Below are 25,458 nucleotides of genomic sequence, written 5' to 3'. Positions count from 1 at the left end.
TTTTTGGAATAAGTAAGGAATGGATTTAGGTTTGCCTGGTCCCCTCTGATCATTGGCTTTGTAACTTTAAGAATAGAGTAAAGGATATTTTTAGAAAAATGCACAGTAAGAAGTCTCACAACAAAAGGTTCAAGTCCAACAGGTTTATTTGGAATCATGTGCTTTCTGAGCGCTGCTCTTTCATCAGTTGAACATAAGAACATAAGAAATAACAGCAGGAGTAAGTCATGGAAGGACGTGGAGACCCTGGAGAGGGTGCAGAGGAGGTTTACCAGGATGTTGCCTGGCATGGAAGGACTGAGTTACGAAGAAAGGTTGGAGAAACTGGGGCTCTTCTTAGAAAGACGGAGATTAAGGGGGGATCTGATAGAGGTGTATAAAATAATGAAGGGAATAGATAGAGTCAACAGTGGTAGGCTTTTCCCTAGATTGGGGACAATTACAAGAGGTCATGATCTAAGGGTGAGGGGGGAGAAGTATAATTTGGATACGAGAGGAAGGTTTTTCACGCAGAGGGTCATGGGGGTATGGAACGCGCTACCAAGTAAGGTGGTGGAGGCAGGCACGTTGGACTTGTTTAAGGTTTACTTAAATAGACACATGAGCGAAACAGGGATGGAGGGTTATAGTAGACGGTATTAAAAAGGGTCAGAGCCTCGGGACGACACCGGAAATGTAGTATTACATGTTAATGTTTTGTCTCTTTTAATCCACAGGTGTCGGTCCACCTTGTTGTCAAACGAGGGGCATGCACACGGTGGGTCGTGCGTGGGCTGCTCTTGGAGGTTTCGAGAGTGGCCTAGTACTTCGTGTCGTTGTGTGTGCTTAAACCTGGACCAGCAGACGGGCACCGCAACAGCTCAGTGACTATCACTGCCAGCTGTGCAGATACATGGATTTGGGCCAGCGTCTGTGGGAGTTTGCGCATTCTCCCTGTGGTTGCGTGGGTTTCCTCCGGGTGCTCCGGTTTCCTCCCACACCCCAAAGATGTGCTCTTAGGCTGATTGGTGTACCAAATTGACCCTACACTATTCTCCTCTGAATCTGGCTACATTAGGGGTTCCATTCACATACAGGACAGGGTAGGTGTAGGAAAATGCTTTGTTGAAGGGGCAGCGCGGGCTCGTTGGGCCGAAGGGTCTGTTTCCCATGCTGGGTTGTTCTTTGTTCTTTGTTATGTTCTTTGTTTATCTAGCCCTTCGAGCCTGCCCCGCCATTCAATAAGATCATGGCTGATCTGAAGTGGATCTGATCCACTTTCCCGCTTTCTCCCATAACCCTTAATTCCCCTGTCTATCAGAAAATTCCCTTGTCTATCAGACCACTCACCTGATGAAGGGGCAGCGCTCCGAAAGCTTGTGAAACAAAGTAAACCTATTGGATTTTAACCTGGTGTTGTGAGATTTCTTATTGTGCCCCCCTCAGTCCAACGCCGGCATCTCCACATCATTAAAAAATACAGTTGCTTTGCAAGGTCCTACAGAGAGCAGATTTAGTAAGTAGGTGATGTGGTCTGTTTTTGATGGCATTGGTTGATTGGCGAATGTTGGCCAAGTCGCTGGTCATAATTGATTAGTATCATGGGATCTTGCACCTCCGCCTGAACAGCTCCTCAGTTTAATGTTTCACCCAAATGACAGCGCTCTGACAATGCAGCACTCCCTCAGTATTGCAGTAACATGTCCACCTGGGCTAGGTGCTAGGATGCACACCTGAACTCATGACCCTTCTGCCTCAGCTGACATTGCCACTAACCAGCCAAGCAGACACTGTAATTTGCATCACGCACTGTGGTACTGTGCTCAGTGTCAGTATCGACCAGCTAGCAGCACATTTGCAAATACGTCAAAGCAAAATACTTCAGATCCTGGAAATCTGAAGTAGAAACAGAAAATACTGGATAAACTCAGCAGGTCTGGCAGCATCTGTAGAAAGAGAAACAGAGTTAATGTTTCAGATCTGTTTTTCTCGTATTTATTATAGCAGCACTTCCACTCCCAACTCAGAATATCGCACTCCATTGGCCCATAATCTAGGCTTATTCTTCAGTGAAGTACCAAGGCAATGCGACATTGTTGTAGGTGCTGACTTTTGGTTTAAACCAAATATTCCCTCTTGAGGGGATATAAACATCCAATGGCACTATTTGAGGAGTTTCTCCTGGCCAATAATATCCCCCAAGCAAAGCAGAGAGTTGACCTGCTCATTCATATTTAATGCTGTTTGTGGGATCTTGCTGTGTATAAATTGGTTGCCACATTGCCTACAATCTAACAGTGACTCCTTCAAAAGCCACTCAAGTGGCTGGAATGTGCTTTGCGTCCCCCTGAGATTGTGACAGATTAAAGTCTTTCTTATTTTTGTACATGTGTACCATTTGGGTTTCCTCCGGGTGCTCAGGTTTCCTCCCACTGTCCAAAGATGTGCAGGTTAGGTGGATTGGCCGTGCTGAGTTGCCCCTTAGTGTCCAAAGATATGTAGGTTAAAGCTTTAAAGTTTATTTATTAATGTCACAAGTAGACATACGTTCACACTGCAATGAAGTTACTGTGAAAATCCCCTATTCGCCACATTCAGGTAAACTGAGGGAGAATTTAGCATGGTCACTGCACCTAATCTGCACATCTTTGGACTGTGGGAGGAAACCGGAGCACCCGGAGGAAACTCACGCAGACACGGGGAGAATGTACAAACCCCACATTGACAGTGACCCAAGCCAGGAATCAAACTCAAGTCCCTGGCGCTGTGAGGCAGCAGTGCTAACCACTGTGCACCATATCGCCCCATGGGTAAATTAGGGGTTAATATATGCGATTACAGAGATAGGGCCTGGGTTGGAGTGTCAGTGCAGACTAGATGGGCTGAATGGCCTCCTTCTGCACTGTATAATTCTATGATAAACCTTTACTTTCATTGTAAACCCCTTTGAATCAGACTAGAAATATGAAGAGTTAATTTTAATGTTTGGTCATTTCCTTTGTCACTCTGTGTGCGTATGTGTGTTCAGAAGCCCACAGCATGTTCCTAAGCTGAATCTAAACTGATTGCTGTTTATTTTTCTTTGTACGTTGTGTTTTTCTTTCAATGAATGCTGATTATTTTATAACTGTGTTAACATTTTTATCGAACTGCACCTTTTTATTATTCAGTAGATTTGTTGAACGCCGTAGGAAATGTATTGAGTACAAAGCAGCTAGTGTACAATGAAGGGGAAATTATTAATAGGGTGTGGTGTCTTCAAACCTAAATGTAGATTTTGATAGTGAAGGAAACTGCAGAGAGGGGAGAGGCTGTTGGATAGCTCAATATCTGACATCTAGACCAGACAAGTCTTGGGAGACAGCTGGCCTCAGCCTGGTGGCTAAAGGTTTTGGCTTCATTTGGAAGAGAAAATCCACTTCATCCTCAAATGGTTTGAAACAGGTCTTGTGCTCACATACCCCGATAGATAGCCATCAACAGCATCGTATAACGTTGTGGAAGGAGTGGGTTCAGCTCAGTTGGTTGGACGGCTGGTTAGAGATGCCGGAGTGAGATCCTTAATTCCAGATATTTTTCATTGAATTCAAGTTCCACCATCTGCCGCGGTGGGATTCGAACCGGGGTCCGCAGAACATTAGCTACGTTTCGGGATTAATAGTCCAGCAATAATCTCACGAGGCTATCACCTCCCACAAAGTTGACCAAAAACCTGGTCAAAAAGTTACATTTTAGGAGAGGGAGGTTAAGGGAAGGGATTCCAAATGTTCGGCCTGGTCAGTTGGAACTATGGCTGCTGTTGAGAAGTGATTAAAATCGGATAGGAGGCCTGAAATCCGGATTGGAGGAGGGTTTTTATTTATTCATTGCCAAGCCAGCATTTGTTGCCCGCTTCAATCGAGTAGCTTGCTAGGCCATTTATTGCTATGGGTCTGGGGTAACCAGATAAAGGCAGTAGGTTTCTTTCCCTAAAGGAGATTAGTGAATCAAATCAAGTTTTACCACAATGGTTTCATACACGGTCACCATTGTTGACATCGAGTTCCAGATTTTTTTAATTAACTGAATTGAAATTCCTCCAGCTGCCACGATGGGATTTGAACCCGTGCCCCAGGGCATTAACCTGGGCTGCTGGGTTACTAGTCCCAAGGCATTACCACCAGGCCACCATCTCCCCTGAGAAATAGGGATGGGTGAGGGATATGTATGTTGGGGCATGCTCCTTTAAGGGATTGGGTCAGGTACTCAAGCTTGCTTGCGCTTACCAAGCCAGTCTTGTGCTGACTGTGCTACGATACTGATGTGTTAATAAATGTGTTCCAGTTACTTTACTACCACTGAGCTTGTGATCTCTTATTAGTCTCTATGCCAGATTATGGGTGGAATTTGAAAACTCGGGTGAGATGTTTGAAATGGCGGTGCTGCCAGACTGGGAACCAGCACAAGTCGGCAAGCACGGAATAGCGTTTGCTCTCATGTTCTGCCAATGACCATCAATTTACTCAGTGAAACTTGGACAAAGAGTCCAAACTTGGACTGGGAGGAAAGTGGAAGAGATGCCGATGACTAGAGGAGGTGAACAGGTGCAGGAAGTTGAGACAATGTTGGTAACAGGAGGGGACTAATGGTACTACATTGGTCTCGCTCAGGTATAGTCAAGAGCATGATTGTGACCTTCAGCTGAAAATTGGCTTTCTTCACCGTGGCCAATGCTCCAGCACTCTCTGAGATAATTGGAGTTGTGTGTAAATTGCTGAGGTTAATTAGAGGTCAGCAAATTGCTTGAAGGTTACAGGCTACAGATTTGAAGAATCAATGGTGTCGCCAACGCTGGTCATTCCTGGAGGTTTTATCTCATGACTTCCTACCTTCAACCGCCCCCAACATTGGTCACCCAACACATTGATCCTTCCGCTGCACAAATAGGGAACCTAACCATTCATTATCCAATTCTTGTCAGACAGTGAAACAACCTTGTTTCCCCATATGTCCAATAGTTTCACAGCAACAGTAGTAAACAAAGAAACATTCAAAGAATTTTTAAAGACACACATTATTGAATGCAGCCTTGTTTTTCTCTCCTGATTGCCAATTCGCAGAGACTCCAGGGAAGTCTTGGAGAGTTGCCAATCCTAAGAACCAGGGAAATGTCTCTTTTCCTTTACAAACTGTGTATCTGCAGCCAAGCGTGACATCTTGGGGATAACTAATCTCGATGTCACAAATAACTAGTGATATCCAATGGCTAACCACTCGATTAGGACAGGACTTCAAACCCACTGCAATGTGCCCGATTCTGAACTGCCCTCTGAAATGGCCAAGCAAGCCATTCCATTCTACCAAACTGCTACAGACGCCAAGTGGACGGCAGTGGTTCAAGAAGGTGGCTCACTACCTTGAAGGCAACTGGAGACAGGCAATAAATGCTGGTCTCTCCTGCGACACCCACGTTCCATGAAAGAATAAATGAGTGGGTCTGGTGGTGGAAACGGAAAGGGTTGAGGGAAAATGAGTCTCGTTCAAACAGCATTGCTGCCTCACAGCGCCAGAAACCCGAGTTCGATTCCTGGTTTGGGCTACTGTCTATGTAAATTCTGCATGTTTTCCCCGTGTCTGTGTGAGTTTCCTCCGGGTGCTCCAATTTCTTCCTAAAGTCCAGAAGACATGCTGGTTAGATGCATTGGCCATGCTAAATTCTGCCTCAGTGTACCCGAACAGGTGCCGGAGTGTGGCGACTAGGGAACTTTCACAGTAACTTCATTGCACCGTTAATTTAAGCCTATTTGTGACACTAATAAGCTTTAAAAAAAACTGATAGAGACTTGAAGTCATAATGAAGGCTGACACTCCAATGCTGCACAAAGGAACTGCCTTTCAAAGAAGATATTAAACCAGGGCTCGGTCTATTCTGTAGAGCAGCAAAGCTGTCAGCACTACTGCCTCACAGCACCAAGAGCCTGGGTTCAAATCTGGCCTCGGCTGACTGCTTGGAGTTTGCAAGTTATCTCCGTGTCTGCGTGGGTTTCCTCCGGGTGCTCTTGTTTTCTCCCACAGTCCAAAGATGTGCCGGTTAGGTTGTTTGACCATTCTAAATTGCTCCTAGGTCTCAGAGTGATTAGCAGGGTAAATATGTGGGGTTATGGGAATAGGGCCTGGATGGGATTGTGGTTGGTGCAGACCAGCTGGGCCAACTGCGCTGTAATGATTCTATGATAATTTTTCCCTGAACAGAAAGCTGTTGTTCTGATTATACTGTATGAGTGTTTGTGTTTGACATGCTGACTCTGAGGAATTTGAATATTTTACTGAGATGACATTGCCTCCGAGACAAAACACTGTGTATTCCAAGCACACACTGTACTGGGGAAGCAGAATATAATTGCAACGATATTGTCAACCGATCGTTCCAAAAATTGCCACTTTTTTCATCTTTGTTTAGAATTTCTCCTGCGGTGAAAATAAACTTGCAACATCATGAGGATCTCAGCAGTCATTCTTGGGAGTCGTAGAGCAAGACAAGAAAAGGAAAAGAGCTGTCAATAAAAGGTTAGTAGCAGAAAATATACCACCCCTGTTTTGTCTTTCCCTGTATCATGTTTTTTTTTCAGTTTCACTGCTACTTGTAAATGGAATTGTCCACATGTCTGTCTGCGTGCTCCCACTGCCATATCAGGCAAAAGTCAAGTTGCCACAGTCCCAGATGTCCATAAACCGCTCTCCCCTTTGAGGGGGGAGCTGACTGGTGTGATTTAACCTGAGGGTCACCACACCTCAAGCGAGGGGCAAGGTTGAGAAGGTTGGTCCTTCATGAATAACCTCAGTCCTCTGTTTCAACATTCTGGGAATTGGCCAAAAACGGAATCGCAGGTCAGAGGCTAGGAGTCCTGCGGTGAGTAACTTGCCTTCTGGCTCTCCAAAGCCTAGCCACCATCTACAAGGCACAAGTCAGGAGTAGAGCGGAATATTCTCCACTTGCCTGGATGCGGGCAGCCCCCACAAAACTCAAGAAATTCCATTCAGCAGTCTGCTTGATTGGCACCCCTTCCACATTCATTCCCTCCCCCAGTGACAGCAGTGTGTACCACCTACAAGATGCCCTGCAGGAACTCATCTTGGCTCCTTCGACCTTTCAAACCCATGACTGTGATCATCCAGGATGGTGGTCCCCAAGACATCAGTCACAGTTGACTGGTAAACCGGGAAATTTTTTTCTAGAAGACCCCCATCCAACTGAATTCCCACCATTTGCGAGAAATGCAATATTGCGAGAGATGTGATTTTTCATAATGTAGAGTAAACCAGCGCATGTGCTGTTTCAATGCACATGGTCTGCACTTTCTGCATTCAGTTTCTCCATGGAAAAGTTGAGTAAACTTTAACCTTTCGTGACAACTCTTTCCTACCTCAATATATTTTGATTTGATTTATTATTGTCACATGTATTGGTCTACAGTGAAAAGTATTATTTCTTGCCCGCTATACAGACAAAGCATACCGTTCGTAGAGAAGGATACGAAAGAGCGCAGAATGTAGTGTTACAGTTATAGCTAGGGTGTAGGGAAAGATCAACTTCATGAAGGTAGGCCCATTCAAAAGTCTGACGGCAGCAGGGAAGAAGCTTGAGTCAGTTAGTATGTGACCTCAACTTTTGTATCTTTTTCCCGATGGAAGATGGTGAAATAGAGAGAATGTCCAGGGTGCGTGGGTGCTTTTAATTATGCTGGCTGCTTTGCCGAAATGTAGACAGAGTCAATGGATGGGAGGCTGGTTTGCGTGATCGATTGGGCTACATTCACGATCTTTTGTAGTTTCTTGCAGTCTTGGGCAGAGCAGGAGTCCATACCAAGATGTGATGTAACCAGAAAGAATACTTTCTATCTGTAAAGTTGATTGAGAGTTATATTGAGAATTATTGGCCCACTGATAGACTAGAAACTAATTTATATACTTACTGTTGAACAGTTTAAAGTGGTACCAGCTGCAATAATCCTGCACAAGATGCTTCTTGTGTTTTGAAAGCAGAATGCAGTTGACATATATTTAGAATATTTTCACAATGCAGTTTTGATCTCCAGTTTTACCCAGCCTGATGAAATGTAATTCCCAGCCACTCCTGTTGACTGCAAGAGCCTTTTGGGATACCAGTGGCATTTGCTACCTTGGGCTTCAACACAACTCCCAATAGATAAGAATCTACAGCCAAAAACTGTCCATAGTTATTTACATTGTTGTTTTTATCCATAGACAGACAGTATAAGGTTTATCTGGTTGGGCAATGGTCTAGTGATATTATTGCTAGACCATTAATCTGGAAACTCAGCTAATGTTCTGGGGACCCAGGTTCAAATCCCACCACAGGGGATAGTGGAATTTGAATTCAATAAAAAATATCTGGAATTAAGAATCTACTGCTGACCATGAAACCATTGTTAATTGTCAGAAAAGCCCATCTGCTTCAATCATGTCCTTTAGGGAAGGAAATCTCCATCTTTATCATAGAATCATAGAATCCCTACGGTGCAGAAAGAGGCCATTTGGCCCATTGAGTTTGCACTGAACACAATCCCACCCAGGCCCTCCCCCCATATCCCTACATATTTAACCACTAATCCCTCCAACCTACACACCCCAGGACACTAAGGGGAAATTTTAGAATGGCCAGTCAACCTAATCTGCACATCTTTGGGCTATGGGAGGAAACCGGAACACCCGGAGGAAACTCACGCATTCGCAAGAAGAATGTGCAAACTTCACACAGATAGTGATCCAAGCCGGGAATCGAATAGATGATCAAATCCCTTCTCCTCTTAAGTTTACTTTTCACTCGTGCTTCAGTCTGATGCAATCTCTGCTCCAGTCAAAATCTATTCCCTTTTGAGATCTTTAAAGTGCTAACCATTGTGTCACCAAGCCACCCTCTGACTGTGCCACCTGTGCCATCCACCTGTGCCATCCTCACTTGAGGTGGGTCAGAGAGGAATTATCTGGAGTATTTTTTTTTCCCTTACCGACTGAGTTTCTCCCTTTTTTATGCCTCTCCCATTGTAATGGTGCCAAGAGCTGGAAAGTGTCTCGTTGTTCAGCTCGACTGGCCAAGAATGTGGGGCAAACCTTTCCCCACCTTCCTTCCTGTCAGTTTCATATCTTGATACATCGAGCACTTGAAAATAAGAATGACAAAGAACAACTCTGCCAGAGGCTACTAAACTTGCGTTCTTCATGGGAGGCACTTAGTTAAGCCTCATTTGTGGCTTAGACTCTTAGCCAACTTAAGGCTGTCATTATCTGATCGGATTCATGAAACCAAAAACAGCCTGGTTAATAAACTATAACAAGCAACAAGTTCCGATGTGCGTTTTGCCTTCATCCAACAATAGAGTGCATTGATACTGATTAGTTTATTTTATTTTTTAGAAGGCACGGTTTATTCTTTCTACTGGATATTATGCTAGGACATGGGAATGAATTCCAGTTTTGGATGCCTTCCAGTTCATGAGTGCTGGTCTCTGCCAGTCCCTAAAATCAGCACGTTTAAATGTTTTGTCACACACAAACCACACTTTATCGTTTTTGAGGTCTGTGACAATTCCATTTTTGTCTACAAGTTGACATTTTCCCTGGTGAAAATGAATGGACGAATGACGCAGAAGTGGCCTTAAAGTTGGCACAGGCTGGGAAGTTAGCTGACCTTTTCCCCAGTGTCATTGCATAAGTTTCAGGAAATGTGTTTGTGCTGTAAGCTGGCGACTGCGGTAAAACTTTGGCTCCAATTGTCAACTCATCATTCTCAGCATCCATCTAAGGCATTGCATTTGCCTCCTCAATCTGCAACCATGTACAGAGAGCTAAGAGCTGCCTGAAAAACCAGTGACTGGGTTATCCCTGTAGGTAATAGACTAATGAAGCCCATTAAATAGACATGGCCACCCAGGAAGCTAAACCACCTCGGGCTCAAGAGCTTGGCTGTGCAAGACAGTACAGGTCACTTAATTTCCGGCGATTGCAATTATACTCCCATCGACGTGGAATGTAATACAAGATGGATACCTTTAATAAAAACCCTGAGGTTGTGGCATTTTGATGAAATATGCTGCATGGGAAGGCTCTTGTTGTTGAATGAATGTATCAATATCTCTGGACAGCCCAGTGGTTAGCACTGCTGCCTCACAATGCCAGGGACCCGGGTTTGATTCCTGGCTTGGGTCACTGTGCAGAGTCTGAACATTCTCCCCATGTCTGCATGGGTTTCCTCTGGATGCTCCTGTTTCCTCCCATGGCCTGAAAGACGTGCTGGTTAGGTACGCTGGCCGTGCTAAATTCTCCCTCAGTATACTCAAACAGGCACCAGAGTGTGGCGACTAGAGAAATTTCACAGTAACTTCATTGCAGTGTTAATGTAAGCCCACTTGTGACATCAATAAGTAAATTTAGAACTATTTCACGGGTAGGTTTTCTGCTTTTATATGGGCACTGGGCCTTCAAAATTGCAACTCTTCAGAACCCTTTTCAACGTCCATGTTTCAATTATGTGAATCGAATTGCGGCTGAGAGAGATGGAGCAGTAATTTTGTTTTCCCTCCTGCCCGTGAAACAAGGAACCTGCATTTATCGAGTGCCCTTCACAACCTCAGAATATTCCAGAGCACTTTACAGCCAATGAAGTGATTTTTGAAGAGTAGTCGCTGTTATAATGTACATGACGCAGCCATTAGGCACTGAGTAAACTCCCACATGTTGCAATGTTGATAATGTCCAGATAATTTTGCTTTCTGTTTGAAATGTGGATTGAGGGATAAATATTGGCCGAGGCATCGAGGTAACTCCCTCGCTTTTCTTCAAAAGTGCCATGGGATCTTTTACACCTCATCCAGAAGACAGCATCACTGATTGTGCATGAGTGTTGCTTTGCAGTGTGTTGTGCGCAAGTCTTGGAGTGGGACTTGAACCCAAAGCCTTGTGGCTCTGAGGCAAGAAACTTACCAGTGTGGGTGTTGAGAGTCTGTGATTAGGCAGGTTGACCACCCAGGCTGGGGTAGAGTCAATGGTAAGGGTAGCTGATGAGATTTAACCAGGACATCGCCTGATGAAATTTTGGAAAGCCATCTCGGTCTTTGGGCTAAGGTGAGCGCAAGATCAAGCCCAGGGTGGGGTGCAGTATCTTATCTTGTTAGCTTGGATCTTGTTTGTCTCGTGGGGATCTTCCATTAGTGTCTGTATAACCTGTCTGTTGATGTTTATTGATGTCTCCTTTTCTCATACACAGGCGATTCGGTCCGCCTTGTGGGCCTATAAGGGGCACACATGCGGTGGGTCGTGCGAGGGCTGCTCTTGGATGTTGCTTCGAGAGTTGCCGAGTGCTTCACGTCATTAGCGTACGCTTAAACAGGACCAGTTGGTGGGCAACACATCAGCTCAGTGACTATCACTGTCTGCTGTGCAGTTACAGGGACCCGGGTCGGATCTCTGGCTTGGATCAATGTCTGTGAGAGTTTACACATTCTCCCTGTGCTTGCGTGGGTTTTCTCAGGGTGCTCCGGTTTCCTCTCACACCCCAAAAACGTGCTTTTTAGGCTGATTGGTGTCAATAAATTGCCCCTGAATTGGATCTCCCTTAATCTGGCGTACATATAATTCCCTAAATTTGCACCCCCTTTATTGTAGAGTCCACGAGAGGTAGACAAAATCGTTGACGATCGACGAAAGACTTGAATGAGGCACTCACTGAGTGTTAATGTGGGTGGCGCAGGCTTGTAGGGCCAAAGGGCCTGTTTCCTGTGTTGTGCTGTTCTTTGTTCTTTGAAAGTGGGACCATGAATTGGATTCAATTTGAATTTGATTTTTCGGACGGAATAAAAAAAATTTCCAAAGAACACAAGAGCCAAATGAGCCACAGCTAACACTAGTAACCAGGACCCCCCTCCAGGACAGCCATGTGTCCCCAAGAAGCTTATAATCTTATAATTTTGGACTTATAATCCCCACAGTACAGAAAGAGGCCATTTGGCCCATCGAGTCTGCACCAATCACCATCCCACCCAGGCTGTACCCCCATATCCCCACATATTTAGCCACTAATCCCGCTAACCTATGCATCTCAGGACACTAAGGGGCAATTTTGGCGTGGCCAATCGACCTAACCCCGCACATCTTTGGACTATGGGAGGAAACTGGAGGAAACCCATGCAGACATGAGGAGAATGTGCAAACTCCACACAGGCAGTGACCCAAGCCGGGAATCGAACCCAGGTCCCTGGAGCTGTAAAGCAACAGTGCTAATCACTGCGCCGCCCCAAAGCTTAATTTTCTGCACATTACTGAGAGCGGTACTGAGGAGAAAAGTCATAGGGAGCATTATAAGCAAATACCCTAGACCACAATGTATAAGTCGACCTGGTGTTTAAGGCAGCTCGGTTTTATGATGCAAAAATGCATGTTTAGGTCTATTCTTGGTGTATCAGTCAATACCATGTACTCAGCTAATAAATGAGACCTACATTGAGACCTATATTGAGACCTACACTCGCATTAGGAGTTACCTTCACATTTTCAGCTCAGAAATGCATGTTTAAGGCAGTAGTCACCTAATAAGTCAGTGCAGGGGTTCAAGTGCCATGGTTGCAAGATGATACATGGGAGTTTGCAAGATGCCCCACACAGAGCTTGTAAGAGATTCACATTCCTGTTTTCTCTTATGGGTGACTCTTGACTTTAGGATTATTTAAAGGACAAAATTTCACAGACAGGAAATTTGGCTCAAACACAAACATATTGTTTATTAACATAATTCCTAATGCCCTCATACAAAGAGCTCTGAACTAGTGGAAGTGACACCACACATTGTTAAATTGGTTGGTCCAATTTAAATCCTTCCCCGATTTAACCTCAATTTCCACGTAAACAAACAAAATCACTGTGACTTATTAGAAAGCCTGTAATTAAAATAAAAGCACAGGCAAAACTGCATGTGTCCATCCAAACCTTCCTCAATTCAAACCTAAATGTTTATTGATTATTAGTATCACAAGTTGGCTTACATTAACACTGCAATGAAGTTATTGTGAAAATCCCCTAGTTGCCACACTCCGGCGCCTGTTTGGGTTCACAGAGGGAGAATTCAGCATGGCCAGTGCACCTAACCAGCACGCCTTTCGGACTGTGGGAGGAAACTGGAGCACCTAAAGGAAACCCATGCAGACATGGGGAGAATGTGCAGACTCTGCACAGACAGTGACCCAAGCCAGGAATCAAACCCAGGTCCCTGGCACCGTGAGGCAGCAGTGCTAACCACTGTGTTGTTACCGTTAAGTTAGTTTACAAACCTCAGCCCCGATACCCCTCGGATTTAACTGATAACTCTCAATCGCCCAGGCACTTCGTCCTTCCTGCCTGAATTGTACATCTACGAACCAAGGTGATCCTGAGGCTGCATGGTCAACCCTTCATTCCTGTCTTTTTTGTGATAATTAGAGTCATAGAGTTGCACAGCGCAGAAAAGACCCTTCAGCCCATTGACAATAACTACCACTAAACCCTGATCACTTTAGCTAGTTCTGCCTTCATACCCTTATGGTTCCATTTGTTTTGCTGTAAAATACTAGTCTTAGACCCACACTTCTTCCCTTCAAACTGAACATGATATTATACCATGTTATGATTGCTGTCTTCTAGAGGCTCCTTTACCATGAGGTTATTGATTAATCCTGTCTTATTGCACATTACTAGGTTAAAAGTAACTTCTTTCCTGGTTGGCTCCAGAACATACTGTAAGAAATTGTCCAGAGTACACGCTTATGAATTTATATCCTGGGTTACCGTTGCCAATCCTCAGGTAGATTAAAGTCATCCAAGGTTATTGCAGTACCTTCCTTACACGCCCTATTTATTACTTTCTCTGTACTCTGTCCTACAGTATAACTGCTCAGGTTTAGTGTGCTGATGGGCCTGTTCCTCTGCTGTACAGTTCTTACTGTTAGGATGCCAATAAGTTGCTTCCACTCGCACCTTTCCTATTTCTTATCCCCACCCAATCTGTTCTACATCTTGCTGTTTCAAGCTGGTGTGATCTCTCACCGCACCAATGACACCTTGAAGTAACAGAGCTACTCCACCACCGTTTCCTAGATTCCTACAACCTTCAATATCCAGCCTTGGGCACCCTACAGCCATGTTTCTTTTTTCTTTAATTCATTTGTGGCTCATGGGCGTCACTGACTGTCCAGCATTCATTGCCCATCCCTAGATGCCCAAAGGGAGTCAACCACGTTGCTGTGGCTCTGGAGTCACAAACAAGGCAAGGATAGCAGATTTCCTTCCCTAAGGGACATTAGTGAACCAAATGGGTTTTTCCGACAATGGCTTCACGGTCATAGTAGATCCTTAATTCCAATTTTTATTGAATTCAAATTCCACTATCTGCCGTGGCAGGATTCGAACCCAGGTCCCCAGAACATTAGCTGAGTTTCTAGCAATTAAACCACTAGGCCATCGCCTCTTCAGTCGTGAGGACAGACTGAGGAAGTTAGGATGGTTCTCCGTGGAGCTAAAGGTTAAGTGTTTAAAATTACAAGGGATTTTGACAGAGTAAATAAGGAGGAACTGTTTTCACTGGCTGGACTGGCAGCAGAGGACTTAGATTTAAGACAAATGGAACTAAAGGAAGTTTGTGTACACAGCAAGTTGTGATGATTCTGACAGGGTGGTGGAAGCAGATTCAGTCATAACTTTCACAAGGAAATTTAACGTATATATTTGAAAAAAACGAGAGTTAACAGGGAGGCAGGGGGAGAGCAGGGGAGTGAGACTGGTGTGATGCCTTCTCCAAAATGCTAGCACAGTAGCAATGGGCCAAATTGCCTCTTTCTGTGCGGTAAAGTTCTATGCGCTATCCCCTTATTTAAATGGGCATCTGATGTGGGGAATTGTAGCAAAAGCCTTGAACACGTGGGAATCGGTCTGACTCACTCATTCCAATTTCTCCCTGAGGGATTGCAGTTGATGTGAGATGTGACCTATTGCTTCAGAATCCATTCTAACCATTTCTTACAGCTACAATTTAATTGCGCATTGATAGTGTCTCATTAACGCTGTTTGCTGCTTTTCCCATAATGGATGTTCAGCCTCGAGGCCATTAATTGGTTCATGTCTCATTCTGATGTTGGATATAAGGGTGACATTAATTATTTTCCACTCCACAGGCCCAACTCCAATATAGTTCCTGATAATATTTGGGGTTAGATGTTAGGAATTAGCCACCCAGGAACAGAAATTCGTGGCTTAGAACCCCTACAGTGCAGAAGGAGGTCATTCAGCCCATCGAGTCCACATCGACCACAATCCATCCAGGCCCGAGGACTGTAACCACCCCCCCTCCTCATATTTACATTGCTAATCCCCCTGACACTAGCATCGATTTAGCATGGCCAATCAATCTAACCTGCACATCTTTGGACGGTGGGAGGAAACTGGAGCACCCGGAGGAAACCCACGCAGACACGGGGAGAATGCACAAAGTCCACACAGACATTGACCCGAGGCCAGAATTGAACCCGAGTCACTGAGAGTATGAGACAGACCACTGTGCCACCGTGCTGCCCTTACCTTAGCAGTATACTGGGGCTAGTCCTAGACTTGTCCATTCCAGAGGCCAGCCCTCCCTACTTTCAACGCCCATAAACTTGTACTTATTGGGAACTTTATTTGCCTGTATCCTAACTTGCACCAAATCTCATTCCCCTGGCCCTGTACCCTGTTTACTGATCTACATTTGACTTCAGTTCTGGCACTTGAAAATTCTCATTCTTGTTTTCAAATCGCTCCATGGTCTCAACCTTCCTAACACTGTACCTTCTTCAGTTCCATAAAACTCTGAGATACCTGAGCTTCTGTGCTTCCCCACATCTGGCCACTTGCGTATTTCCATTTTCCAGTGCCCGGCATGATGTACCTTGGGATATTTTGATGTGATTTATTTTGTCACATGTATTGGGATACAATGAAAAGTATTGTTTCTTGCGCACTATACAGACAAAGCATACCGTTCATAGAGAGGGAAAGGAGAGAGTGCAGAGTGTAGTGTTAGAGCAATGGCTGTGGTGTGGAGAAAGATCAACTTAATGCAAAGTAGGTCCATTCAAAAGTCTGAAGGCAGCAGAGAAGAAGCTGCTCTTGAGTCGGTTGGTACGTGACCTCAGACTTTTGTATCTTTTTCCCGACAGAAGAAGATGGAAGAGAGAATGTCCGGGGTGCGTGGGGTCTTTAATTATGCTGGCTGCTTTGCCGAGGCAGCGGGAAGTGTAGACAGAGTCAATGGATGGGAGGCTGACGTAGGTGTCTTTGTTATCTAGGTGTTCCAGGGTTGAGTGCAGGACCAGGGAGATGGTGTCTGCTGTGGACCTGTTGCAGCGGTAGGTAATCTGTAGTGGATCCAGATCGGCTGGAATTAATTTATGCCATGACTAACCTTTCGAAGCACTTCATAATGATGGATGTCAGAGCCATCGGGCATTAGTTATTGAGGCACGCTGCTTGGTTCTTCATTTGTACAGGCATGATAATCATCTTCTTGAAGGAGATGAGGACCTCAGATTATTGTAAAGAGAGTTTGAAGATGTCTGTTAATACCCCCGCCGACTGATCTGAGCAGGATCTAAGTGCTTGTCCAGGAACTTTCCGTGGGTTGACCTTTGAGAAAGCTGCTCGGACGTCTGCAGTGGTGACCCTAGATATAGGTTCATCCAGAGCTCCCGGAGTGGAAGGCATGCTCTCGTGGACCTTTTGCTCAAAACGGGTGTAGAATGCATTGAGCTCATCAAGGAGGGGTGTGTTGGAGCCGGTGATTTTACACGCCTTCATCTTGTAGCCTGTTATGTCTTGCAGACCTTGCATAGTTGGCAGGGATCTGTGTGGCTAGCCTGGGACTCTAGCTTGGTCCGATACTGTCCTTTGGCTCCTTTGATAGATCTCCTTAGATCGTACCTGGCTTTCTTGTATAGAGTTCGGGCCGCCTGACCTGATTGGGGCGCCCTTTAAAAAGGGGGTACATCTTTAGGGCAACTGGTTTTGCCGATGTTTTTGAGCCTCGCCCTCAAAACGCCGATGTGAAATACACCGCCCCCCCCCCCTCCACATTTTTCTTTTGACGAAGATAAGATCTAGCGAGAAATTCTGTTCGTTTCTCCGGAGAGAAACATGCCGGTTTTCAATCAATTCCTGACACCTTGGGCGGAAGTTTCCTGTGTTGTCCACCATAGCGGGTGCGACAGAAAATCTGGTGGACCAAGCAAAGGCCCGTTGACCCCGGGTGGGAATTTCCTGTCTTGGGATGAGTGCAGATGGAAAATTCCGCCCTCGGATTTTTTTTGGTAAGGCTCCATCCCGGGTCGAAGTGCTGGTGATCAGGGACTCGCAACAGTCGAGGTTTATTAACAATACCAAGAAGCTCTCCCGTGCTGTGTGTCTGCCCATGGCCAGGGAGAACCCCCACGCTACATTCACATGACCTTTCCTGTACCCGTATCATCCCACCCTGTCTACACCCTACAAGGAATGATTAGGTCCCTTTTAATTCTACAAATTCCTTCATTTCAGCTTGCCCACATAAGATTTAGTTCGTAAACGGTTGTTTTGACTTTGCTTGACTCTTTTAACTTGTTCCAACTTGTTGTCCAGTGCTGTGTAGTGCGGACACACCCGATTGGAAATAACATTGTGTAACGTTAAGGTTCTTGTGTTTTGTTCCTTATAAAGTGATGTTTACCCAGGTAAAATGGCAGTGATGAGTACATGCTTTCCCAGAGTTAGCATGATTTATAATTTACCTGGGAAGGAGTAGGTGGGTGAAGTCTCACAGCTTTGAGTGAGTATGATTTAGTGCAGTAATATCACACCAAACCACCTTAGAGCGGCACGGTGGTTAACACTGCTGCCTCACAGTGCCAGTGACTCGGGTTCAATTCCAGCCTCGGATCTGTGTGGCGTTTGCACATTCTTCCTGTGTCTGCATGGGTTTCCTCTGGGTGCTCCAGTTTCCTCCCACAGTCCAAAGGTATGCGGGTTAGGTTGATTGGCCATGCTAAATTGACTCTGTGTCATGGAATTGGTAGGGTAAATATGAGGGGTTATGGGAAAAAGGCCCTTGGTGGGATTGTACTCGATGCATACTCGATAGGCTGAGTGGCCTTTTTCTGTACTGGAGCGATTCTAGAATCAAACCACAGAATAAATTGAAGGTGCTGAACAATCATCCTCTGAGATTCTGGTGGGGTCTGTCTGTCGCAATTCTAGCTGCGATCATTTCCAAATCTGCATTATCAACGTAAAGACCCTCCCACCCACTGTGGCTGCAGTTCTATGACTGCCCCGTCCGGATTAGGAGCTGAACACTGGGATCGACTGTTTACAGATTTGTTCCAAGAATTTCCAATTTGAAGTAACTAACCAATTAATAAATAACCAACGCCTGGTTGGAGTTAATTTAGATGTGGCCATCGGGTCATTGAATGAATAACAACACAGCAATTAAGTGATACTTCTGTCTGCCGCCTGTATTAAATTGTTCTGATCAGATTTTATCTAATCACATACCATTATTAATGCTTCACAAGAACAGTTGGTTGTTCAGGCGCACACTGCCACAGCAGCAGACAGCATCTTGAAGCTCTTGAGCTAATTAACTGTTGGTCCCATTTTGCAGGCCACGTTGACCACGATTCTCCCAATTGTGGATGATACCTACAGCAGAAAATGTAGGGGCGGCACAGTGATTAGCACTGCTTACAGCGCCAGGGACCCAGGTTCGATTCCCAGTTTGGGCCACTGTCTGTGTGTCACCTGCGCATTCTCCTCATGTCTGTGTGGGTTTCCTTCAGGAGCTATGGTTTCCTCCCACAGACCAAAGTTGTGCAGGATTGAGCATGCTAAACCAGGAGTCACAGTCTGAGGATTCGGGGGTAGACCATTTAGGACGGAGATGAGGAGACATTTCTTTACCCAAAGAGTGGCGAGCCTTGGAATTCGTTACCACAGGAAGTAGTTGACACCACAGCATTGAATGCATTCAAGAGGCGGCTGGATATAGCACTTAGGGCAGACGGAATCAAAGCTTATGGGGGGAAATCAGGATGAGGCTGTTGCTTTGGACAATCAGCCATGATCGTGATGAATGGCAGAGCAGGCTCAAAGGGCCAAATGGCTCATCCTATCGTCTATGTTTCTATGTAAATTGACCCTTAGTGTCAGGAGCGTTAGCAGTGTAAATACACGAGGTTTACGGAATAGGGCCTGGGTGGGATTGTTATCGGTGTGGCATCGATGGGCCGAATGGCCTCTTTCTGCACTGTAGGGATTGTGTGTGTGGGTGTTATCACCTGATATTGTTACCGGAATTATCTGGCCGTTCACACCAGCGGAATTCCGGAGTCACACCGGTGGCACACCCCACTGCGATTTCCCCAGCAGCGTGGGGTGGTGTCAGTGGGACTTCCCATTGACAGCTGCGGGACCTCAAGATCCCACCATGAGTAAGCATTGCATCACCTTCCATTGCTGGCGGGGAGGCCGGAGAATTTCACTCTATCTGCAAGTTTATGCTTCACCCTCATATGTTTTGCCTGAGAATCTGCTGCAAGTTTCCATGAGGGCAGAAGATGGAGATTCCCTGCCCAGATTATCTGTTCTCTTTATTAAGGTACAGCATCATCATTATCATGCAGAGAGACAGTTGGAAATCCCAAACAGATAATGATACTTGGACCACTCAGTACCTTCCTCTTGTTAAATATAAATCTCTTTTCCAAATGTCAGAGGGAATTAACATTTGTAACATGGTTATTCCAGTCACAGATAGATGTAATTGTTTCCCTGTGGAGATGCTGGAGCTGCTTTAAGAAAATTCACAAAATTTGGAGAAAATGGACTTAAAATTCAGTCTTACGGCATTTGTACGTTGGGCGCTAAACAGGCCCTTATCCCTCCCATATAATAGTGAGGAAACGCATGCCCCATAACGAGCCACAGCCCTTCACCACACAACTCCTCTTGTCCACCATATTGGAAAAGGCTAAAAGATGGCTGCCCACATTTGTTTACGTGTGCAGTTAAGCTGCCGAATCTGTTTCGAGGCCCCCTCAAGGTTGGCCCTGAGAGGTCAGAAAAAGACCTGGATTTATAATGGCGCCTTTAATGTCCCAAGGCACTTCATGTGGCTTTATAAAATAAAACGCACCAGGTCGCACGAAGAGAGACTGGACCAGGTGACCAAAGAAGGGTTTTAAGGAAACTCTTAAAGGAGGTAGGGAGGGGCTTCAAGAGGTTAGGCCTGAAATCGCTGAAGGCTTTGGAAATCTGGTCTGCTCAAGAGGTTAGAATTCGAGGAACGCAAGTATATTTGAGGGTTATAGGGCTGGAGGAGATAACGGAGATCGGGAGAGGCAAGGCCATGAAGGGATTTGCAAACGAGGTTACACTCAGGAAATCATTGCCTGCGTACAGCCTACAGGTGCCTAGGCTGCCATCAGAAAGGTAACTAATTACGTGTGTGCACCTCTACCTTCAAAGAATCATGGCGGGACACCAAGCCACCACCCTGGCCACTGTCTAAGCCCACACCCTGAGCCTCGATTGCCACTGTTACCTGATTGCTCCTTCCCAATCAGACTACCCTTTTCCAAGTCGCATTCCTCTTCCTTACTTACCCAGGACCATGGCAACATGAGCAGCGGCCCATTCTTCAACCTTACTTCACCAGCGAGCTCCCCTTTACCAAGTGCAGCTCGCGGGCTTGATGGGAAGAAGGCCCCGAGGCCCACCCAATGTCAGGACGAGGGGCCACCCACTCGTGTGCACCCAATAAAGGCCGAGAACCAGGTTGGATGCAAAAGGAGCAATCCTGAGATTTAATTCTAAACATTCGATCCGTAATATTGAGCAGTTTTTCCCCTTCCTTCCTAGGTTGATCAAGATCTTCACGATTATTAAGGGGTTTGATAAGGTTGACATGAAAAAGATGTTTTTACTTGCGGTGAGAGCAGAACTCTTAAATTGATTGTTATTAAAACCAGTAGGGAATTCAGATGAAACTTCCCTGATCAATAGAGAGAATGTGGAGCTCATTACCACAAAAATCGAAGAATCATACAATCCCTACAGTGCAGAAAGAGGCCATTTGGCCCATCGAGCCTGCAGTGACAACAATCCCACCCAAGCCCTGTCCCCGTAACCCCACATAGTTATTCTGCAAACTTCCCTGACACTAAGGGGCAATTGAGCATGGCCAGTCACCTTAACGCACACATCTTTGGACTGTGGGAGGAAACCAGAGCGCCCGGAGGAAACCCACGCAGACACCGGTGGAATGTGCAGACTCCACACAGACAGTGACCCAAGCCGGGAATCGAACCCTGGCCCCTGGCGCTGTGAAGCAGCAGTGCTAACCACTGTGCCACCGTGCTGCCCAGCGGCAGTGGTAGTAGTTGAGGTGAATAGTATGAATGCTAGGTTAAAAACGTGAGGGGAAAAAAGATTGGAAACATTTGGTGCTAGAGTGAGAAGTCGGAAAGGAACTTGAGTGGAGCATTAACAACAAAGATTAGTTGGGCCGAATGGCCTATTTCGGTGCAGTGAATATTCTGTAACATTGTGTGGAAAATCAGATAAAGTTGTGTTGATTAATATCTCAGCCTTGCTCTAAATTTGACTGGGGCTTTGGAGTCAGCTGCTTAATAGCTTCACTCAGTCTCTGCTTTCACTGTGGGAGTTATGACTGTGCAATATAGAGTGAGTTACTGCTGCCTGAGTAAATGTGAATCAGAGATTAGACACAATACAAATCTGACTCGACTCACCAATCTTGGAGCCGATTGGTGATAATGACAGAAGAATGTAGATTACTCATTCAGTCCAGCATAGTGTATCTGAGATAACGTCAAATAGACACCAAGTGCCTAGGGCGAAGAGGGTTTAGTGATTATCACATAGCTCAGTGAGGCCAGGTCCATTACATGCTGGTTAATTAATGATTCCCCCTTAATGACCTGGTCTCTTCAGTCACTAAAATTTGCAAGTCACATTACAGATATAAGCTGCGCCCCGGTGTGCACTCTGCCCTGGTGTGAAAAGCAACCTGGTAGAGACGGTACCCCAGTGTATACAGCATCCTGGCGTACACAGTCCCCTGGCGTACCCTGCACTCTGGCGTACACAGCAGCTGACCGTTCAGTAAATGATCACAGCGTTGTCTTCAAGTTGTCTCTTGCCATCCTCACGATTGCAAGGCTCCCAAAAGCATAAAGAATTTAGCCCTGAGTCAGTTGTATGACGCTGACTGAAACCTATCTGATTGAAGCTGTTTTTCATGGTGTTGGCATTTGAGTAGCGATATCTGCCTGGTGCCCGTGTCTTTCCAGGTGGCGAGGGCACAGGTTTGGGCTGGCTGGTATTGCTGCAAGGGGAACCTTGGCAGAGTTACTGCCGTGCTGTCTGTAGCTGGTACAACAAGCTGCAGCCACGCTGTGGAGAGAGGTCGTGTTTAAGGTGTGGAGGGCCCCTTAACTTGGCAGTAGTAAAACGTTGATATCTCAGTTGTAACTACCACCTGCCAACAAGCATGACTTGTTGAAGGCAGGAGTGTCAGTCTTGCATGAAACACATTCTTTAGCCATAGATCTCTGGTTAAAGTGTCGACGTTCTGTGACACAGTTACAAGTCATTTCCTTGAAGATGTCTCATCTTCCCCACTATCTATTCCTAGTGAGCTACCCAAGATTATTGAACTGAAGAATATGTAGCTACCTTGCAGAACAGCAGCACAGTGGTTAGTACTGCTGTCTCACAGTGCCAGGGACCTGGGTTCAATCCTAGTCTTGGTAACTGTCAGTGTGAAGTCTGCACGTTCTCCCCATGTCTGCATGGGTTTCTTTCAGGTGCTCCAGTTTCCTCCCACAGTCCAAAGATGTGCAAGTTAAGTGGATTGGCCATGCTAAATTGCCCCTTGGTGTCCAAAGATGTGTAGGTTGGGTGGATTTGCCACCCTAAATTGTCCTTTAGGGTTCAAAGATGTGTAAATTAGGGGGATTAGCAGAGTAAATGCGTGGAGTTACAGCGATAGGGCCTGGATGAGATGCTCTGTTGAAGAGTTGGTGTTGACTCGATGGGCCGCGTGGCCTTCTGTGCACTGTAGGGATTCTGTGATACATGATACATCTACATGGTACATGATATATGATACATGTGTATGTGAACAGGGAGGGATTAGAGGGATATGGACTGAGGAAGGGCAGAAGGTTTTGTTTTTGTTTAGTTCGGGCTCCGTGATCGACACAGGCTTGGAGGGCCGAAGGGCCTAATTCCTATGCTGTACTTTTCTTTGTTCGCATTCTTTGTGATACCTTTTGCAGCCATCCTACATTCCAAGAATACTGCCAAGTTGTGTCAGCCTGATCCAACAGCAGGGAAGCCAAATCCAAGACAACTGTTTTACTGATCTGCAGTAAGGCAGCCAATCCTTCTGATACGTCAGTGGAAGTTCCGTAGTCTAATCCCATTTGGGAGTTTAGAAAAATTACACAAGGTGCGGCCACATGAATTGAATGAAGATCAGTTTTAGAAGCTCTGTGAAGGATGGTTTAAATTTGCAAAGAACTTGCACAGCACCATCTTTCACAGCCCCTGGGGTAGGAAGGAAGGGGGAAGTAGAGTGGCTGAAGAGGCGATGACTGGATGTGCGGCTTTGAGGTGATAGGCAAAAAAACAGAGGTGACCATGGGGGGAAATCCCTCTTTATACAAGTAATTAGGGTGTGGACTGCACTGCCGGATAGGATGATGGACACTGCAGGATAAGAGTCTGACACAGATGGGGTTAATACAAGACTGGATACCATATTGCCCACAGTGTGATGTAAAGGAACACATGAACCATTTCGAAATGGCACCCTTGCACTGGTCAGAGACCTGTGTGGAGGCAAGCACGGAGACAGCTCCTACCTTAGACCTTATATTGTATGTATTTTTAAATTCATTTTTATGGGATGTGGGCATCTGTGGCTGGGCAGCATTTATTGCCCATTTCAGACTCAATCACATTGCTGTAGGTCTGGACTCACATGTAGGCCACACCAGGTAAGGGCAGCAGATTTCTTTCCCTAAAGGATATTAGTGAACCAGATGGGTTTTTAAGACAATCGATCATGGTTTCATGGTCATTATTAGACTTTTAATTCCAGATTTTTATTGAATTCAAGTTTCACCATCTGTGATTCGAACTCGGGTCCTCTGAGCATAACCGTGGATCTCTGGATTGCTAGCCCAGAGATAATTCCACGGACTCCCTTGTACATAGTTACAAATAGTTAAATATTTACTATTACATTTCGGATGGCTCAGAACTTCTTTGTGATGCATGTGCCCAAACTGCACACATCTTACCACAGATACCAATTCATTATTAACCTCTGAAAACTCACTCTCTCCTTTCCTTCCCTATAAACATTATGCTTTGTTTGTATAGCACGCAAACAATACTTTTCACTGTATACTAATACGTGTGACCACCAAATCAAAATAAATACTTGAAGGAGACAGACACTGCAGGATGTGGGGAAGGGGGCTAACTGAATTGCTCTCCAAGAAAGAGGTGGCACAGTGATTAGCACTGCTGCCTCACGGCGCCAGGGAGCCGGGCTCACTGTCTGTGTGGAGTTTACATATTCATCCCGTGTCTCCATGGGTTTCTTCCAGTTTCCTCACAGCCCAAAGATGTGCGGGTTAGGTTGATTGGCCATGCTAAATTGATCCTAATGTCAGGATTAGCAGGGTAAATATGTGGGGTTGCAGAAATAGGGCCTGATTGAAGCGGACTCGATGGGCTGAGTGGCCTCCTTCTGCACTGTAGCGATTCGAGGAAAACCAGCGCAGGCTCATTGGCCTGAATGGCCTCGTTTGGTGCTTGACTGTTTTACGTTACCTCTGGCAATGAGCATTCACTCACCATCAGCCTAGGTGATTCCCTCAGGCTCTGAGCCCACAATCTCTTTCTTATCAGAGAGTGAGGGTGGGGTACTGAGCACTCTGATGCTCTGATATGAGTGAGCTGTGAGACTCTACAGAGTACTGTTGACTTCTTCCAAGTCACTTATCTATTATTGTGAATGGCTTTGGTCACAAGCGTTCATCTGAACTTGCCCCGAGCAAAATCAACGGTCTCCAATTGCTGAACAAGCCCTTAAGAATCGCAAGAACAACATTTTGTCATTGACGTGGTTTATGAAGCAATCTGTCCCATCGATGCACATGCCAAGTTACAGGGAAGGTTATGATCCTTGTGGTGCCAGAGGAGCTTAATGATTGCACCAACAGGAACATTTCATAATCTTAGTTTCAGCATTTTCTCAGCCTCTCCCATTCCTCTACAACGCCATTGGGTTAAACCGTGGGAAGTGTCCAGTATAATTACTGTTTTGATCTCTTAGCAAAAAAAAAACCCAGT

At 45.5% G+C, this 25,458-nt stretch overlaps 1 protein-coding gene across 3 annotated transcripts in view; it reads left to right on the top strand.

Moving 5' to 3' along the window:
* Nucleotides 1-25,458, top strand: part of sema4ba (sema domain, immunoglobulin domain (Ig), transmembrane domain (TM) and short cytoplasmic domain, (semaphorin) 4Ba) — a 451,928-nt gene that overhangs the window by 243,759 nt on the left and 182,711 nt on the right. For all 3 annotated transcript variants that reach the window (XM_080214192.1, XM_080214193.1, XM_080214191.1), the window contains one exon: nucleotides 6,419-6,525. The gene's annotated coding sequence lies outside the window, so the exon portion shown is untranslated. The remainder of the gene's footprint in view (nucleotides 1-6,418; nucleotides 6,526-25,458) is intronic.

Source organism: Carcharhinus amblyrhynchos, chromosome 28, assembly GCF_965287045.1.
Source record: "Carcharhinus amblyrhynchos chromosome 28, sCarAmb.v2.hapA, whole genome shotgun sequence".
NCBI classification, from domain to species: domain Eukaryota; kingdom Metazoa; phylum Chordata; class Chondrichthyes; order Carcharhiniformes; family Carcharhinidae; genus Carcharhinus; species Carcharhinus amblyrhynchos.
This window is presented reverse-complemented; position numbering and strand designations above follow the sequence as displayed.